The sequence below is a fragment of the Crinia signifera genome, chromosome 6, assembly GCF_055691185.1.
Source record: "Crinia signifera chromosome 6, ASM5569118v1, whole genome shotgun sequence".
Classification (NCBI taxonomy): domain Eukaryota; kingdom Metazoa; phylum Chordata; class Amphibia; order Anura; family Myobatrachidae; genus Crinia; species Crinia signifera.
Window position 1 is genome coordinate 192,972,178 of NC_139222.1, and position 20,839 is coordinate 192,993,016.

The 20,839-nt window shown below is 44.5% G+C and overlaps 1 protein-coding gene across 2 annotated transcripts in view; it reads left to right on the top strand.

Annotated features, from left to right (window-relative positions):
- The window catches only part of PALD1 (phosphatase domain containing paladin 1), a 237,769-nt gene that overhangs the window by 77,635 nt on the left and 139,295 nt on the right, over positions 1-20,839 (top strand). Inside the window, exon 1 of one of the 2 annotated variants that reach the window (XM_083148483.1) lies at positions 2,449-2,841. The exons of the other annotated variant lie outside the window; for it this stretch is intronic. The gene's annotated coding sequence lies outside the window, so the exon portion shown is untranslated. Of the gene's footprint in view, positions 1-2,448; positions 2,842-20,839 lie in introns of those variants that run through there. 2 annotated transcript variants of the gene reach the window in all.

The following is a 20,839-nucleotide window of genomic DNA, read 5'->3' on the forward strand; positions in this document are numbered from 1 at the left end:
AGTGTATTTCTGCCAGGCGAGCGGACAGCAGTGTGGTGGGGTCCTACGTGTTTCTCTTCCAATAAATGTTGCCCATAGGCTACAACAGGCTATCATCATGTAAATGCTTTGCATTCTGGATCTTGGTTATTCCTATAGCCTAATGGCCCCATAGAAGCATATGAGGCTGCTTCTGCTTTTGGAAGTGGATTGTCCCGGGGATCTTTAATATTTGCTGGTCCCTCTGAAAAACATCCCGTCAATATTATTCATATACAGCTCCAGATATCAGCCCCTTACTACATTACTGTTCTAGCACAACTTGTTAGGACAGGGGTTACCAAACTGTGTTTCCGTGGTACCCTGGGGTGATTCAGGGCCAGAGGTGGAACTACCAGTGGTGCAACACACCATGGTACCTGAGGAGTAAGGGGCATCCTGTTGCTCCTGTCACCCTCTTCCTGTCAACCACAGTTTTTTTTTTCCACCCATATGCCTCCCACTGCCTCTTCCTCTCACCCACTGCCATTTTGCATATTCTGAACTTGGGTTGGGGTAGAGGAGGGGGGACCAAATAAAATGTTTGTACCTGGGCTCACTACCCAAATGTTCCACCACTGTTTAGGGCACTTGCAAGTGTGCTCTGAGTTGGTGGTCTAGGACCGATTCAAATGATTTGTGGTCACTGTAAGACAGGGCTCGACAAACGCGGGTGCCAGGTCACCACGGCAACCAGATTTGTTTAGGAAGGAAGCAGAATCTGGTCTTGGACGGGTGGGCTTGTGTTGCGGTCGTCAAACCCCCCCCCCCCCCCCCGCCCCCCCATTCTATATAGGAGCTGGAGGCAAGAGCAGGTGCGTCACGGTGTGACTAAAACAAAACACGAGCCGGCATTGCAAGCCAATTGGAGTTTGAAGGTTCAGGAGGCAATCAGGAGCGGCAATCGGATCCTGATTGGCTGTCGAACCGAACTCCGAAAGACTCGCAATCTGGTGCGAGTTTTGAAATAGCCACGCTGCGGCAGACCTGCTCTTATACAGGGAGGAGGAGGACGACTGCTCTGCCTAGCTGTTGCCATTACTGTGGATGGTAACGGCAGGGTAAAGGAGAAGGCTGCCATCTTGTCAATGAGCAAGTTAGCCCTGGCAGAGCATGTAACCCCTTGGGAACAAGCAGGTTAACTCCTTGTAAACGAGCAGGTTAACCTCTTGGCAACAAGCAGGTTAACCCCTGGCAGACCATGGAAACCCCATAGCAGCAAGCAAGTTAGCCCCTGGCAGAGCATGTAACTCCTTGGCAACGACCAACTTAGCTCCTGGTAGAGCAGGTTAACCCCTTGGCAACAAGCAGGTTAACTCCTGGCAGACCATGGTAACCCCATAGCAACAAGCATTTACCCCTGGCAGAACTGTTAACTCCATTGTCTATGAGCATGTTAACCCCTGGCATCAAGCATGAAACCCATAGCAAGGAGCATGTAGGTAAGCGGAACTTATGTGGTATAATATGTAACTACGGCATGTGGTATTATACTTGTATGTAATGAGCATTACAATGTTTGGTATAATGTGTAATGGACATTACGGCGTGTGGTATATGTAATGGGCATTATGGCGTGTGTAAATATTTGAGGCGCGCACTCTCCCTGTTATTAGTTTATCTGGCTCCTACATTTTCATCCTGGTTCCTACATTTTAAATAAATTTATCGAGCCCTGCTCCTGCTGTAAGAGCCAAAACCAGTGCTGGTGGCTGTCAATCATAAACGATGTGCACAAACAGAAATTAATCCTGTCCTGCACAACATAACTGACCCTAAGGGCTATTTCACCACTCTGCGGTTCCTACCAGATGGGCAAGAGCCGCGCTGGACTTCTAAATCAGCAGTGCCAGTTTATGGGTACTTTCATACAGGCCGTTGTGTAGCAGCTGGATCTATCCACTGAAAAGGACGCTGGGAGATTTGACAACATCTACCTGGCATTATGCTGGGTGGGGACACAGTGTAAAAGGGGTGCGACCTGGCTTTTAGGTGTAAAAGGATTTAAGTTAATATTTTCTGAATTTCTCTGTATCAAACTTTTTCCTAGGGGTGCCATGAAATATTTATTTTGATTTTCCAGGGTGTCGTGAGTAAAAAAAAAGTTTGGGGACCACTGTGTTAGGTTTTGTCTGTTTCCTACCTTTGCAGTCCACTCACCTAACACACAAACTGGGACAGCTGAGCACAATCACTGCTCAGCATACAGAGTATAGGGAAAGCCTGTGCACTAAACACCTGGTGTAACTATAGTCCTATAGCAGTCATGTACTCTGATAATACACTGCCATATTGTTGCTAGCACTGCAGTGCCTGCTTGCTGCTGTGTGTAGGCAGCAGCATGTGGAGTGATGGCTGAGTGTATGTGTTGCCAGCAGCAGTGCCAGCTCCTGTGATAGGCAGAGGGCTGAGATGGAGCAGGCCTCCCTCGCTCTGTAAGCCCTCCTCCACATCCTCCAGCAGCGGCAGCGCAGCACACAGGCTCGCCTCTCAGGGTTGTGATGAAGGGAAATACACTGCTATAATGCAGCGTGATCAGCCCCCAGCAGCAGCAGGGAGAGTGCACCGCTCCTGAGAGGGATCAGCCGCTGCCCAGCTCCCGTCCCTGCCCCCACTTGCTGCGTGAAGGAAACTTGTGTGAGTTTGGTGCGGTATCTGCTGCCCCAGAGGTGCAGCCTGGGCTGTGTGCGAGGCATGAGGGGCTTCTGATCATCTGAGATCAGCACTGAGCTTAGTTCCCTTTCCTGCTGTTCACCTATCTCCTAAGCCCTGTTTGCCCAGCTCAGAGGAAGCTGAATGAACAGCTGGACAGCTGGATCCCAGGTATTGACCACTATTGTAGTTCTGTTGACTCATTTGTGTTATACAGTGTGTGTGCAATAGAAAATATTACTAATTGCTTTTGCTATAATCCATTAGGTTGCTTTTAACCCTAGCTCATAATTCATTACGTGTGAATATGTATGTATGTGTGTGTATAATATAGATAGATATATGTGTGTGCTCCATCTGTGCTTTCTAATGACCAAATCATGTTTAAAGTGTCAAGTGTTTAGTCATTTACACTGAGGAGTCACTGGGCGGGTATGATGAGCATTGTCCATTCCCTTGTAATATATAATCCTGAATGTATAGCATGTACACACACATACGTCTAAGGACTTTATGTACTGGTGTATACTTGTATAACAGTTGCATCGCAGCTGCACTCGATAAAAAGTATGTGCAAGGTCCTCTGTATCTTATGTGCAGTGTGAAATGTGACCCACAGTACCAGCTTTATACAGGCTCTCACCACATGTGTTTATTGTTATCCCAGCCATCTGTATAAAGGAATCACATCATAGCTCAGACTTGTCATGTAAAGATAAGCAGACTCCATCTTTTTGTTAAAAGTGGTTGGTCTCCTATAGGAAAGCTGCTGCAAGAATTCAATCTATCCTTTATCGTAATCGCGAACACAAAAACAGCACTTTGCACTAGACTCTATAACGCATCACCGTAGTCTGTAACTTGTTCTTTACTCATAATTGTGGCTTAATTTTTCCCCACAATAAGCGGGGTTACAATAAAGTACTTGCAAGGTCAGGTATATTTTATTTATGACCAGCGCACACATATTCCGCAGCGCTTTGCAGAGAATATTTGAACACTCACATCAGTTGCTGCTCCAGTGGAGCTTACAATCTATGTGCCTTCCACATATACACACACACATCATTCTAGGGTTAATTTTGTTGGGAGCCAATTGACCTAACAGTATATTTTTGGACTGTGGGAGGAACCCGGAGTATCGGGAGGAAACCCACACAAGCGTGGGGAGAAGCTACAAACTCCACACAGTTAGGGCCATGGTGGGAATGGAACCTATGACCTCAGTGCTGTGAGGCAATAATGTTAACCATTATACCGCCTGTACTGCATATATAAGTAAGAGCATCTGCATATTGCTGACCACATGGTTTATTGATATTACAAGGGAGACAATAGTATTTATATTTGTGCAATGTATTTGCTACTAGAAAAGAAGGATTTAATTTGTCCTGATCAGTGATCCGTTTCAGGCTCATTAGGAATCTGCATCTTCTGTATAAGGGGGAAATGTCCATCACCATTTACTCTTTTGAACTTGGGTCGCGACTTAATAACACACAAATCCTATTACCATACTAATGTTTGTTTACATCTTTGTTTTTAGTTACCCATCCCCAACAGAAATGCAGGGACAAACCCGGGAATTCAGTTCCCGGGACAAGCAGGGACATTCCCGGGTTTGGACCCATTCACACTAGAAATGTCCCTGCATTTTCTGGTGTAAGAAGGGGGCGGGAAGGAGGTGGGGAGGAAGCGGGCGGGCAGGTGGCGGGATGGCGGCGGAGGTGGGGAGAATACTCACCCCAGTTGCTGGTCCTCCGTGCAGGCCAGGGATCCACACAGGCGGCGGCGCAAATGACGGGACAGGCTGCGGATGAAGATGACGCAGCTCTCCGGCGTCCTCACTGCCGTCGGAGAACTGCGTCATCATCATCCACCGGCTGTCCCGTCATTTGCGCCCGCCCCCTGCATGGATTCCTGTCCAGACAGCACACTGAGGACATGGCAACCCGGGTAAGTATAACCTGTACCTTTCACACCAGCCAGGTCCCCGGGTTGAACCTGGGAACAACCCTGGTACCTAGCCGGGTTGAAATTTGCCCAGGATTTTGTCCCGGGAAGATTTCACACCAGCGCTAGTACCGGGTTGTTCCCGGACTCAACCCGGGAATTTAGGCTGGTGTGAATGGGGTAGAGAACTAGTGATTTATACAGTGATTGTTATTTTATAACGCATCGCTGGCTCTTTAAGCAGGAGGCTAAATAATATGCAGTGCTAATGAGTGCTCAAGAATTGATTTGCAGTCCATGATCAACACACTTGCAAATAACATAAATAAACTGAGCATGCAGCAAGATCTGTGACAAATGGTTTGGCATACTCTCTACACACAGCATGAAAGTTTTCCCACACTGAAAACTGCCCAGTGTCTCCAAACCCCTTTTATAACTCTCCCCAACCCCCTGCATTAGCTATTGTAGCGCTGGGTTTCCTCTTGTCACCCTTCCTTGTGCTGAAATTCTACACCCTGCCCTTTATTTGTTGCTCATCCTTTTATCCTGGAGACCCTGAGGGGGCGGCTTGGGCTAAGAACTGGTTAATTCACTACTTGTGCTGTGACACAAATACATTGTAGAAATAAAATATATTCTTTGCACACCACTATAAATATAAACCTGTTTAAAACTATTGTAATAACTATTTGTCCTTGCTATATGGGAGTATGCAGCATATTGTGGGAGAACGCACACACACACAAAAAGCGATCTTTTGTTTCCTTTGAATGTGTCACATAGAACAGGAGGTGTAACTCAGTGCAGCAAGAATACAAATGGCTAATTGCTTTATAGTACAGAATTGATCAGCTGTGTTGTGTCCTGGAAGCTGAAATCTATGCAGGTATTTTCATGATGCAGTTTTATATATAAGCTATTAGTGTATATGCCGCTTATTACATAATGAGAAGTTGTCCAGGAAGTAACTGATTAATGTTCCCTGAAAAGGTCCATTCTCGTATTGTGCCTGCAGTACGATGCAGAACCGCTTTCTGTTTTCAGAGCATCCACCTCTTACAAGGTAGTTGGTAACAAGTTTTCCTGGATTATTTACTAAAAGTGCTCAGATGTGTTAAAGCCCAAACACACTGGGTGACTGAGCTGAAAGCCGCTCAAACCAGCCTGTTTGAGCGGCTTTCAGCTCAAAGCCGCCCAGTGTGTATGGCCCGGCGATGAGTGGTGAGCCCTGCAGCCCGCTCCTGCATCATCGCCGGGAAAGCCACTCATCAGCTGGTTATACCAGCAGATGCGCGGCATTGAGGACGGCTTTGCATAGCTCTGCGCTATGCAACGCCATCTTCCACCCTCCATCGGCGCCGGGCAGGGGCAAAGCCGCTCAGTGTGTATGGACCTTTAACAAAAAGATGTTACATGATTTCACTAAATTGCTCAGAAAATGCCTGAATATCGCCTGTGTGTGTAGGACACACAGCAATGTAAATGCGTAACCCGCGGGTCTGTATCTGCCGGCGATTTAATAACCTGCATGTAAGTTATTAGTTGGTCGGGGCCAGTGTACTCAGCGGAGACCACTGCCCCTGACACATCACTCAGCATACATCTGTTCTAACTTCTCACTAGTGTTGGGTGGGTCTCCCGTTCACAAAGGCCATCTTCCTGGCTCTCCTGCTCATTGGCCACAGCTGCTCCTCTCCTGGTCCCCGGCCACCACTGCTCACCTGCTACCAGCCGCCGCTGCTCTTCTCATGGTCCCCAGGTGCTGCTGCTCCCCAGTCGCTGACCGCTCCACAGCGTTGGCAGCAGCAGAGCACGTCCCCAGGGACCAGTTCAGTATGTAAAACTGAGTCCGTTCCAAGGCATTGAAACGTTGATGAGCGGGCTGTAAATTAGTCATGCAATACACTTTGATTTTTCAAGTCCGCTGAGTGACACCTGTTCCTTCCCTAACCTGGACTGGCTAGAGAGGAATGACTTTATTATTTATATATATATATATATATATATATATATATATATATATTATATAAATTTTTTTTTTTTTTTTTTTTTAGTGGGTAATGCCAGTCTGGCCGCTGCCTGTTTTCCGCTTATTCAGGATGTCCTTGGACCCCAGTATTGTCATACCATGTAGACCAGGCATTCCCAACCACGGTCCTCAAGGCACACCAACAGTGCAGGTTTTAGTGATATCCAGGCATCAGCACAGATGGTTTAATCAGAATCCCTCAGATACTAATTAAGTCACCTGTGCTCAAGCCTGGATATCTACAAAACCTGCACTGTTGGTGTGCCTTGAGGACCGTGGTTGGGAAAGCCTGCTGTAGACGATGATGTTGTACCTGCTGTCCATCACTAAGCAACATCCACATTTTACTGTATAGTATTTTCAACAAGAATGATTTACAGGCTTTGGGAGACACAATATTGGGCAGACAGACGCAGTAAGGATTTATCCGCACACTGAAAATGTGATAGCTCTCTGCAGCAAATACACAAATTCATGTTTGAACATAAATACAAATATTGTTGCAAAGGTTTATACATGTGCAGAAAATCTTTTAATGGTGTGTACACACTTGTACAATGTGCATGAGATTTTGACTATATAGTCAAAATCTCCTCTGGATCTCATGCAGATTGTATGGGTTTTAACCCTTGCAATCCCAATGCGTGCTCCCGTATCGCAGCCAGAAAGTCCTGGCTGCATAGACTATATAGTGCAGATCTGCACCAGATAGTCTAAATTGTAATATAGTCTAATTGTACAAGTGTGTACACACCTTTACAGTGCATGGAGCTTTGGTTGCACCTTTATGGATGCTAGGTATCGTGTTGAAACAAAAATATTATGCATTCATTCTCTAATATTTGCTCTAGATAAATACAAAGGAAGGATTACCAGCTGGATGCTTGAACTTCTTCTAATACAGCCGTGTGTATCACACCACAGTCTTCCTGTATCATTGTGACAGGAGCATCCCGTTATTTATTCTGTGTTGTGATAACCCTTTTTATTCCATTATCTAACTCTTAGATTGTGACCCCCTGCTTACCTTCACTTCTCTCCTCCCATTGATTCCTGTTCTCATTAACCTTACAGACAGGACAGGCCACCGCCTCAGGCATTGCAAAGTACTCTGGCTGCTGAACATACCGATGATCTGAAATACATAGGGTACACAAGGAAAAGTAGAATATAATGACATAATGTGCATATAATGCCGATCCTGACCGCCGAAATCCCGACAAGGGGGGGGGGCGGGGATCGCCCCCCCCCCCCCCGCGCGCTCGCCACGTAGCGGGCGCGGTGCCTCGCTACGCACAGCACACTAATTTATTCTCCCTCTATGGGTGTCATGGACACCTACAGAGGGACAAAGTGCCGGGATTTCGACTGCATCCCTATTTAATAGTATGTTTTGTGTTAATATTGTGGCTATAACTAGAAGAATGACATTGGGTGGATGCAGGGCTGCCACTAGAAATTGTTGGCCCCCGGACTGATTTCTAGTCTGTCCCCCCTTCCCTTACTTACCGCCCACTCTGCTGGCTACTCGGGGGCAGAGTGAACTGAAGCACAGGGTCCCTCACCTCCCCTTCCACTGTGCTGCCTCAGCTAAATCCCACTGCTCCCAGAGTGCAGTCTCCACCTCTGGATGCTGGCAGCCATTTAAAAATATGGCGCCGACTTGTAAACCAATTGGGGCTTGCAGCCAATCAGAGCGTCTGCCGGTACGTGAGCTCTGATTGGCTCACTCACCAGACGGTGCTACAGTGGGCTTCATTGGGGGCAGCTCAGTGGAAGGGGGTACGGTGGGTGGAATGAGTGGCTCGGACCCTTCCCTTTCTGTCAGAGTGGTCGGGCTGAGACAGCTGTGCCCACAGCAACCCTTTGATGGCGGCCCTGGCTGGATGAGATTCTGCTTAGGCAGACCCCCTCAAATGTTATCTAAAACTACATTCCAGAGATATTTACAGGGTGGTGGTTAACTATACTTAACTGCTATGTTAATGTTTTTCTAATGAACAGATATAGCAAAATGTTGACATTGGGAAAGTGTTCTGGATAATCAATATTCTTGAGGGAACTGCTTATAGCTACAATAGGCAAACAAGTGTCCTGACATCTCTAATCAGGGAATATAACATGATCACCCTCACTTGCCTATACTGTAAATTCAGCAGGGATGAAGGCATGTTGCCAGGAAGCATCTGTTAGAATGTACCACAATTTACAGCAGTACTGCCACTTGCTAAAATACTTCAAACGTTTTCTTGATTGCGGCTTATGATTGGTTCTCTCACTCGGTGATTGGTCCTCCTACTCCCCCCACTGGTCCTCCCCCTGGGTATTTGGCTGAGACTAAGGGCCTGGGAAAAGGACTAGGCATCCTAGGTGCCAATTTATGTTTTTGCTGGTGGGTGCCCAAGCCAAAAATATAGTGGAGTGGCTTCATGGGGAAGGGGTGTGGCCACAAAATAATACCAATTTATATTACGCAGCACAGTTGACTCCAATATTTAAATTACGGCAACAGAGTTCCACATACATAAATGTCCCCACAGTGCAGGTACATAAATGCCCCCACAGTGCAGGTACTCCATGGACAGAATACTCTCTTCCCAGCATACTGTTTCCCAGGTGGCGGGTCCTGCAATGTGGGTGCTGCAGCTGCAAATTAGCAAGTTAATATGGTGGCCCAGCCGCGGGACTTGGGCCCGTGGGTGCTCATCACAGAATCTGCACCTATGCTAGGCATATCAGTCCCTGGGCCTATAGAGGGCAACGTTTCTTGTTAGCCCAACTCTTACAAGGTCAAATGTCCTAAATGTGCTGTTGAACTGTGAAATGAGTCTAAAGCTGTGTACACACAGGTGAGCTATATTGCTCAGCAATATATTGCAGTGTCTCCTTTTCATCAGCGACCAGAGATGGTCACTGATGAAAACGAACCTCTGCTGGGGGAGCCGCATAGGTAATCAGCTGGTCGCAGGAGCAAGCTCCTGCGACCAGCGATTATAATGGGGCTGAAAACGGGAGCGCCCACCCGGCGATAAGGGCACACTCCCATCACTGGCAATATGGTCGCCTACGACCATATTTCCAGCGATTTCAGCCCCTATTGCCCCCGTGTGTACACAGCTTTATTGTTCTTCACCTTTCAAGTCCAAAGTCTAGTAAGGCTCTAAAGCCCTAGCGCTAGTAGCAGGTCCAATGGTGAGCCAATTTAAAATAAGAACACTAACATCATTGAACGTAGACAATTAATTTAAACCAGACTGTTTTGGTTTTGGACTGCAAAAGGTTAAACATGCTTATGGGACATTGAAATGGGTTTTGGTACTCTTTACTTAGAAGGGCGCCCACGATTTTGATCGTGGGCATCGTTAGTAAAAAATCTCGGGCATTGAATGCACTAAAAAATCGGGTGCGATCAACCGACGAGATGCCCGAGATTTCCCATAGGGAACAATGTTAAATGTCTCAATTGACCCAATTTTCCTGTTCAATGCCTCAATTGACCCGTTTTTTTCCATAGGAAACAATGTTAAATGGGCCACAGAGGCCAAATAGGCACCCTGAAGTGTATAATGGCCACCCGAATTGTTAACGCCACCCCACGATCAACGTCAACCTGAAGCGTGGCGAGCGCACGCGGACAGCTGTGAAGCCCGCGAGGGGACGCGGATACCTGTGAAGGTATCCGCGTCCCCTCGCGGGGCTCGCCACGCTTCGGGCTCGGTGGCTCGCTGCGCTCGCCACACTTTCTATTCTCAACTCCATGCCGACGTGGATAGTGGGGGTATGAAAAGGTCGTAGGACGCGTACCGCCGCCCCTCGCGGGCTCGCTGCGCTCGCCACGCTTCGGGTTGACGTTGATCGTGGGGTGGCGTTAACAATTCGGGTGGCCATTATTCACTTCAGGGTGCCTATTTGGCCTCTGTGGCCCATTTAACATTGTTTCCTATGGAAAAATTGGGTCAATTGAGGCATTGAACAGGAAAATCGGGTCAATTGAGACATTTAACATTGTTCCCTATGGGAAATCTCGGGCATCTCGTCTGTCGCATCGCACCTGATTTTTTAGTGCATTCAATGCCCGAGATGGGCGCCTTCTAAGTAAAGAGTACCTGGGTTTTATTGGAATTTGCAGTGTTAAGGAGCCACTTTTAGATTACCCTTTATGTATAAGGTGCTGTATATTAGGAGATCATGATATAAAATATATACAATAGGCCAGGGGTCAGGGAACATTTTACCTTTTACCCCAAAATATATGTAGATACGCCAACGCTACACCCTTGATTTGAAAGGAAGGAAATTATATAATTGTGTACACACTGTACCCCCAGAAATTGATGATATATCCTGCTAATACAGTACGCAGCCTGGCAGCCATTGTTGATGATAATGATTACCATGTATGGCTGTGTGTGGAACAAAATTTGGGATTCAGTATGAAATCCCGGCGGTTGGGATCCCGGCGTTCAAAATCCTGACGCCGAAATCCCGACAAGGGGGGGACGTGGATCGCCCCCCCTTGCGGGCTCGCTGCGCTCGCCACGCAGCGGGCCCGGTGCCTCACTACGCTCGGCACGCTAATTTATTCTCCCTCCAGGGGTGTCGTGGACACCCACGGAGGGAGAAACTGTTGGGATTTCGGCGGTCGGTATTCTGAAAGCCGGGATCCCGACAGCCGGGTTTTAAACTGCATCCCCAAAATTTGTACCACACACAGCCATACACGATAATCACCATCATCATCGATGGCTGCCAGGCAGTTCGTGGTATAGCCATTGATAATGTGACATTCAGGCAACTATTAATGTTTTTCCCTGGACTAGAGATGAGTATACCTTGACAGGAGCCTATAACCAGGCAAAGAAACTCAGCGGCAGTACAGCGTGCGTGCTGCAGAGATGGCAAAGCAAGTAGTCGGTTCTACTGTAAAATCAGCCGGTTGGAGGTGGGGCCCGGGGCATCAAGCAGGGAAGCGTGTTATACTCAAGGGCCTGTCACAGTGCGCTGTGTCACAGTATACATTGTACTCTACAGTATACATATGTAAGCCGGACTGTGTCTCGGCAGTGCAACCGTCCATTACCCCCAGGAATTTCATTTTTACCCCATTTGGGGTAATTTACTTCTGTTCCCTGACCACTGCAATAAGCTTGGTCCAAATGGTTCTTCAATACACAAGATGTGGGGATCATTTATACAATAGCGGAAATCATAAAGAACAGCTATAGTTGTGAGTGTCTACTCTGAGCCAGTGATTTTGGATAAGAGGTGGGAGGGATTAGGATTAGGTGACCATACACTGCTGCAGTCCAGCTGACAGTTGACCTCTTAGGTTAAGCACCTCCATACAGTTCCCCAGTGTTTCCCTTTTCCAGTCCTTGGAACCCCTAATAGTGCGTATTTTGCATATTCTTAGTGGTACTTAGGTGTACCCATTACTGACTAACACGTCAAAGTGATTCACTGGCGATGCTTGTTATGTTACTTGTGATAGTGAGATCTGTAAACATCCACTATTAGGAGTTCTCGAGCACTACACAATGGGCCTGATTCTGGTTCACTCGCAAATGCAAATGATGGTTTTTGGAATATACAGATAAGGGAGACTCGGCCTGTAGAAAACGGCTGTACTGATAATAAAGTGGGATGCAAATGCGAAGTATAAACATAATTTTCATAATATGTAAAATTGTCCAGGTATTGCACTGCATAAAATGCTAATTAATAATTCTTGATGCCAGCTTAGTTTCTCCTGAATACATATTACAACTCTTACATTAGAATAAGCATGATTTGTAGGAATTAATAGAAACACATTTTTAATGTTTGCTTTCTTAGAAGCCTCGCCGACTTTTTGTTGAGGAGATTAATATTATGCTGTTGACAGACGTGGCGTTATGAGCCTTGAAGCCTGGATAATGAGGAGAGCTGAGATACTTTCAGGCTTTTCAAGTTTATTTGGAACCCAGAGGTAGCCAATGTTCTGTGGTCCATTTTCTATCATTGGACCTACAAGATCTCAGGGTAAATTTAGCATTGGAAACAGAAACCCAGTGTTGTTTTTCAGCTTTCTAATCAGGCAGCGGCTGCCATCTATGAATAGAAAGAAATTGCAGTGTTCAGTTTCAAAATAGGCAGTTTCTTTGTCAAACCGTGTCTGACTGTGTCATGGTCTGCAGCCCTGTGCTGAACTTCTGTCCAGTCTCTAACCATGGCACCACATAGTACAGTGTGGATTAGGACCTGGAATGATAGGAGGTAGAATCTGCAAATTTGCAATTGATCATAAATAGACTTCTTAATTGTGTAATTGTTTGAGTCACATGACTATGTGAGAGCATGAGATCCTAGCAGGCCAGTCTGTAACCCAGCCAGTGGCAGTGCAAAGGAGTCTGAGAAATAGCTGAGACAGAGTGATGGACAGCCAAACCAGGTGCTGTCACCCTGACTTGTCCTGCACTCCTTAAGGTGCCCACAGACGCTACAATTGTACTGTGCTATGCGTTTTTGACTGTACAATGGTTCTACACAATTTTTCTTCCAGCTTGCTATGAGATGTGCACTTGGATGCATGTGATGAACCCATGTTTGTAATGTTAAATTTCAGATGTAGTCTAAAAAGTACGTGCAGCACGTACTTTTTTAGACATACAATATCGGGCTCCAGGGAACATAAACACCATCCAATAATTGTACATAAGATGCAATTTGTGCTTAAAAAGTACAAAACGCATTCGATAATTGTAGTGTCTGTGGGCACCTTCAGAAGTATTTACAAGCTATACTGTCATGGGAGTATCATGGGGACAGAGTGCAGAATGATTACACCAAAGGATATGGCTTAGATTGACACCTGAAAAGGTCGACATGGGCTTAGGTCTAATGAGTCATTAGGTTGACATGGGTTCTTCACGTGTTTTTGGAGCAGACAGGTGGTATTTCATGCCCTACCATCCACTAGGGCATGGATGGAGAATAAAATAGTGTGCCGAGCATAGTGCGGCACCGTGCCTGAAGCATGGTGAGCGGACGTGGTGCATCGGCATTCGGGCCCAAAAAGTAAAAAACCCACGTTGACCCTTTGACTGTCGATTTTACCCATGTCGACCTTTTCAGATGTTGACCTAAGCTCATGTTGACCTTCAGCTGTCGATCCAATGCATGTGGACCCTATGACCCATACCCAGGTAAAGTTAGCTATATTTTTATGAGCATATAAATTCAGTGCTGTGGTTCTGTGAACATTTTACATCTTAATGTAACTTGGGTAAAGGTACCCTACTGTTATCACTGATGTAGTATGCGGACGACATTCTTCAGTCTTTTCTTCTATTTTATCGGCCAGCAAAATCCTGCTGGACAAAAGAAACAAACCTGTTAGGGGAGTCTTTTCATTTAGTCGCAGCAATTGGTCTAATCAATGGCTGTGTTAGAAACTGGCACAGCGTGCGTTATGTAATACGACCAAGAAGAGAAAAGTGTGTGTTTGTATTATACCAGTTTCTTCCAAATGTGGCATAGAAACCCCCAGGATATTATTATGTTGCCTAATAATGTTTCCCTGGTCATTGCTATTTTGGACAGTCCAAAGTCTGGTTGTACTGATTCTTTATGTCAGCTGTAGCAATCATGCAGCATTAGAACACCACAGGGGTAGATGTGTGAAGCATTGATCAGGGAGAAGTGGCCCATGGCAACCAATCGGCACTGAAGTAATCTATAATTTGCATAAAATAAAATAATGCAAAGCAGTTCTCCACTGATCATTTCTCCTCCCTTATCACTGCTTCATACATCTAGGCCTGAGTGTGTAAAGAACTTGTGCTGTGTTCTCCTGTACATGAAATGCACTGACAGGTAATTGTACTGGTATACAGTCGTAGTGTGCCCGTAGCATGACGAGCATCCCATGTCAACATTTGGGACACAAAAAAGGTGAAAACCCCATGTCTACCTTTTTGACCTAATGTTTGTGTCGACCTTAGGCATGTCGGCCTATTTCAGGTGTTGGCCTAAGCCATGTCAACCTTCAATGTTCGACCCAAAGCACGTCGAACTTTGGATGGTCAACCCAATGACCCACAGCCATTGTGCCCTTTGTCGAACATAATTTTAGTCTAACCCTGATGAGGTTACAGGTGTATAACCATATTACATTCTGTTTGGGAAAAAATAAGTTGTATTATTTGTTTTAAATTGTGTGTTCACTGTTTATTTAGTTTTCTAGCCGCATGCTTTTGAAATACATATGCTGAGCATATAGACCGACAGACATTTTATCTGACAGCCTGTAACCCAGAAGATATTGGTATCGGGGAGTGGCAACAAAATGCAGGTGTGTCGTGGCATCTATATTTTGACAGCTGTGATGTATGTTCAAAAACATACTGCTACTGCTGTGTCCAGTCTACTACCCAAGCAACCAGTGTTCCTTGTTGTTGTGCATAGACTGCATATTAGATAGATTAGATATTAGATACGTCTTTATTGTCATCACCCCAATTAGGGCGACAAAATTCAGTTTAGCATCCATCCAAATACATACATATAATAACATACAAAAATGATTCACAGACAATTTGCCATAAAACTTAAGTCCCAATTACCCTTCCCCCATGACTCAAACTAGCATTTAATTCTAAAATGGCCCTAGGAAAAAAACTAGTCCTCATCCTACTGGTCCTATTCCTTAGGCAACTAAACCGTCTACCCGAAGGCAGTAATACAAGCAACCCATTAGCCGGGTGGGTACCATCTTTTAAGATATTATGCACCCTGCGCAGACAACGCTTCCGCTGAATGTCATCAGCAGAAGGGAGAGTAGTACCCATTATCCGTTGGGCCAGTTTAATTACCCTCTGGATTGACTTCCGTTCTGCAATGGTACAATTCCCATACCAGACGGAGATACGACTAGTAAGAATGCTTTCCACTGCACAACGATAGAAATGTACCAATTGCAAATAAGTTTGGTGGGTGTCTTTTCAGGGTCGCAGCATTACTTGACCTAAGAATGAACTCCATTCTTCATGTATTCATTTCGATGTGCTATATAATGAGGTCTCTGCTGTTTGTTTGCTTTTTATGGATTTATGGTATGATGTTTTAAACAGTTTGGTGTTTTATTTGTGTACATTTTTTTTTATTTTTATTTTTTGTAAGAATCTAGGATCAGTTCAAGACTTTTAAACAAGTTTTTTATCCTGCATTGTTATTGTGCATTGTCTAGTGGCTTATGTAACCTGAAGGATGTTAGTCAAGAAAGATTTCAAAGCTGACCATGTTTAACCCTTTGAGTGCCAACTTTGCTGTGAGAGATCCTCAAAATCTCCGTTAAAATTGCCACCATCGCTCACAGCGACTGATCTTTCTTTGGGTGCAATATTTAACTAAACTTCAATTCATTGACTTGCCTGTATTTGTATTTATTAATACTAAAAGAACAGACACTGAGGCATTTTTGTGGATATTTTGTGGCTGTCAGCAACGTTGTGAATCAAAGGGTTAAATCTACAAAGAAAGGCTGTATATAAAATATTGCAGACATGAGCATGGTTTAGTTTGAACATGTAGGACGATGGATTACAGAATAATTATGATGAAAGCTAGAATAGTTCGCAGACAAACCTAGGGAGTGAGTTAATATGTGGCTCTCAACTGTTGTGCTGCCTGGTTTGGTAATTATTCCCACTAGTATTCCGTTTAAACTTAAAACAGTGGAGTTGGGTCTGTTGTCTCAAAAGTAGTATATGACCTAATTGCTGCTATCATCAACAAACGTATCACCTGGACTCTGGGATATGTAAACCAGCTCCTGGATGCCACATCCAAGGGCATTGGGAGGTTTGGTGGATACATGTTGCAACATGTGACTTTATTTGCGCCCTTACTTCTTAGTGTTACAACTTTGTGTAACAGGGCTGTGGCCAAATGATGACTTCATTATGTTGTACCATAACTGGGCTTGATAGTAAAATGCGCTCCTGGACGTTATGAGAAAATGTGAAAGCCACAAGCTGTCCCCTTCTGGTTTATTACTAAAGAGTATTATAAAAGTAATCTTGAGCTAAGGCAGATTTATGTATTTTTTTAATCTTGATCTAAAGCAGATTTATTTTATTTATTTATTTATTTTAGATCATGGATAAATTCACAAAATAGAAACAGCAATAAAATAAACCAAAATAACTTGCAATGGGCTCACATAAAAAGGTAAAAAACTCCAAAAAAAAAGACATGGTCTTAATGACCAGCCAGCGGGGAAACTGATCCTCCATCAGGTAATAATAAACTTAAGCGCAACATGGGTAAACTTAAAATAAGCAAAGAAAAAATTAAAACAAAACAATAAACGACATAGTAAAAATTGACCAGAAAGGAGGAAACAAAGAAAAAGGGAGAATGAGAGAGGTGGGTGTACATACTTAGACAGTAGGGGGGCAATGCATAGTGTAGATAGGAAACCAAAATCAATCACAAAGCGGAGACCTATTTTGTTTGACCTGGGTAGTGCAGTATTCAACTGGAACTTTGGAAGACCAGGAAGTGGTCTGTTGCTAACCTTTAGCAATTCGAGAGATCTTCTGATTCAGACCTGATAGCTTTTGTGCAAATTCGCAATCTGTTTGGTTATGAAATGACTGTACATGCATACTGATTGTAGATCGCATGCATGAGCCAAAATAGTGATAAAAATAGGAAAATAGAAAAATTCCCTCACAATTTGACTGACAGGAAGTCGGCGTTTGGGGGCGGACACCTGACATTTTCTGGAAGTGTCCCAAAAAAATTCAGGCATACCCAGTCGCTATAAGGGAGAGTGTGTGACAGCACCGGCCTTGATCAGTCTGAATGTTGCAGAGTTGTGGACTGGTCAGATGTACTCACATTTTCATACACTGGGGAAATCATTTGATTGTGAATGAATTGCGCAGGGATTTGTGTCAGGCTAGTGGATTACAACATTTTCAAATTTCACTGGCAGATACACAGCTGCCACCCAGACAGAGTGAAAAGACTAGTGGTCAGGGAACTCGGTCCTCATTACCCCACTCAGTGCATGTTTTGCAGGTCTCCTCACAGAAAGTGAAATAATTAACTCCACCTGCGGCCCTTATAAAATGAGTCTGTGAGTAATTAGTACACCTGTGCAACTGCTGGGTTACCAGCAAAATATGCACTGTGTGGGGTAATGAGGACCGAGTTCTCTGACCACTGCCCTTGACGTTTATCAAGCAGATTATGGTCCTTTAATTTAATTTGGAAAATGGATGATGGAGCAATTCATGAAATCCTTGCCCGCTTAGGAATCGTCTTTATATGGGAAACTGCTTGTACCCAAACAATGCCATCTTGCTTAATGTCAGCTGACCAGTCTCTAACCATTTCTATGCAGCCTGATCCTTCCAGCCAATCCTGTGTCACCTAGGGGTATAATGTTCCCAGATCTCCCAGCGTCAGATTGCCAGTGCCATAAATGCTCCTCAGAGTAATCCATTACTCCATTGTTCTGTCATTCTCTGAGCTTCTGTTATTACTACCTGCAATACCATTTACTTTTCCTTGGGATCATCAGTGTCCTCATTCTGGAACCAGCCCGTTCAATGCTTCAGTTCCATTCAATATTCATGACCAACAGTGTGAGATCATTATGTCCAGCTAATCGGAGTAATACTTAAACTACAGCCTGCTTCACTGCCTGGTAGTTCTGGATTGCTCTAATACCTCTACTTAGGTTAGCTCAGGTAACCCAGACAGGGTGGCGCGACTGGCCCAGAATTTGCCTGGAGAAGACCACTGACAGTGAAAGACTCCACGCCTCTCTACTGGGTCCAGTCAACTACCTGAAGCTAGTCTCTATTTTTCATAGACCTACCTACGCTAAAGTCCTGCAACTGAGTAGAAAGTGTATTTAACCACCCAGTCTCAAGCACACCACCAATCCAGCTGCTTGGAACTCTGACACTGGTCTTGAGGAAGAAAAAAAAATAATATACCTTGAGAGTTTTTGAAGCTAAGGTGGGAATGTTTGAGGGTCTTCAGTCCCATCACATTGTTAGAAGGCATTGTGAAATACTTTGCAGGCAACAAAGATGTTATCTGGGAACAGCACAAGGGGCCTTATTCTGGTTTGCGCAGTTGAGCAACGTTTTGCGACTGTGCATGCACATAGTCAGTTATCGGCGGGGGTCATTTCATCGGCGGGGGTCCCTGCCGTGAATGGGAACTAGCGGGCCCGATCAATAAATATGCGCAAATGTAATGAGTGACTCATTACATATGTGCATATTTAATTAGCAGCTCATTACATTACAAGACATTACATGCATTCCATTTCTAGCTATGACTATGGTGGTTAGGTCGCCAAGTCGGGTCATGTTGTTTGGTTGTTGATATTTGGATTGCATTCGCTTTGATTGGATTGTTCAGGTGATGGACGGCTAACGGAAAGAAGCTTCTTGCGAATCTGGACATTTTGGCGGGGACAGACCTGAACAGTCTTCCGGATGGTAGGATGTTGAACAGGTTGTGACCGGATGATTGCCGCTTTAAAAAAAACAACAACCTGGAGATTTCTTACCATATCTCTCACTTTCTAAATTTCTCATCCTACTAAATATCACCCTCTGTGTCATAAGTATTTTCTTTGTATTATTTTAGCAATTTGAAACATTTAAATTAGTTTGGGAGGCACCGGTAAGTGATGATTCCCACTGACACATGAAGAGGATGAAGTGTCGGGTGCAGGGCTAAGCCAATGGCTAAAAAAGAACAACAAGAGTGACAATTGGTGCGAGGCGCAATGCTGCCTAAGATAACTATCCCTGAAGATACACCTTTACTTCAACAATATAAAACACAAACAATAGGGATAAGTAATCAATGGCGCAAAGGAGTTGATACTTAGATATTCTTCGGTTCGGGCTTTTTTCTTTTCTTTTATGATATTATTCTCGAATGACTCATTCGAGAATAACATCATAAAAGAAAAGAAAAAAAGCCCGAACCGAAGAATATCTAAGTATCAACTCCTTTGCGCCATTGATTACTTATCCCAATGGCTAAAAAAGACCATTAAAAATAAATGGCAAAAGCAGCACTTCTAGAAGTGCTTCATCGACAGAAGCTGCTGTGATTGGACAGCAGCTGGATCTGCTGTCCAATCACAGTAACATCTGTCAATAAAGCTTCTAGAAGTGCCGCTTTTATCCCCACCTCTGCCCTGGTGCTTCCTGCCGCGCTGTGCAAGTGGTGAGTATTTTTATTTATTTATTTTTACCGGGGAGGGGTGGTGCCTCTTTGTACACAGCCACCACAGCACATTACTGGTATTTTGCTTTTGAAGTACTTTCATTGCATTATTGTTAGCCCATGTCTTCGGTTTTTTTTTCAGCATAACTTAACTCCTATTGAACAGGCTTGTCTCTAATGCAGGGATTAAACATAATTTGTGTGGACAAAATGAAGATTTAAGACCCCGAAAGCCTCAGTGCATAGGAAGAGATTTGCTGCTGTCCTTAATTGAATCAGGCAACTAGGAGGCAAAGCCCTTTCGCAACTAGAATAGGATCATGTGTTTAGAAAAGATAAATTGCTGTTTAAACGGTGCTCTTCACGGTTGGTAAATGTTCTGATTCTTTTCTGTAATTGTTCTCAGGCTAAGCATTATCAGGTACAGGTATATAGCCATAGCCAGCCCACCTTCACCATGCAGACACTCGACTGAGTATGGACTTTATCCCCATCTACCCTTATTGCGCTGCCTGAGACTAACCCAAAAATTTGTAGCCTCCCTCAGTTTCTAGGGGAGTAGACACGTATTTATAATAGCTTTTAATGCACTGATGGACACCTGGACAGAGGGGGGAGATTTATCAAGGCTTGGAGAGAAATAATATGGACGGAGATAAAGTAACAATCCGTCGGCCTGTAAAGTGACATAAATAGATTGGTTAATACTTTGTCTCTCTCTACTTTCTCTCAAAGCTTTTAATTAATCTTGCCCTTACTCCTTTGTTAATACACCTTTTTCTTCAAAGCATTTCAGTGTGTTTGACCTTGGAATTTGAACTTCAATAATATTAAATGAAAACAAGTTGCACTTTGATAAATATTGTTTCTTTTTAATTCCCTGGTCAGGCCAGCAATTGGTCTATACGCCACCAATAGTCATTTAAATTCTTGTTG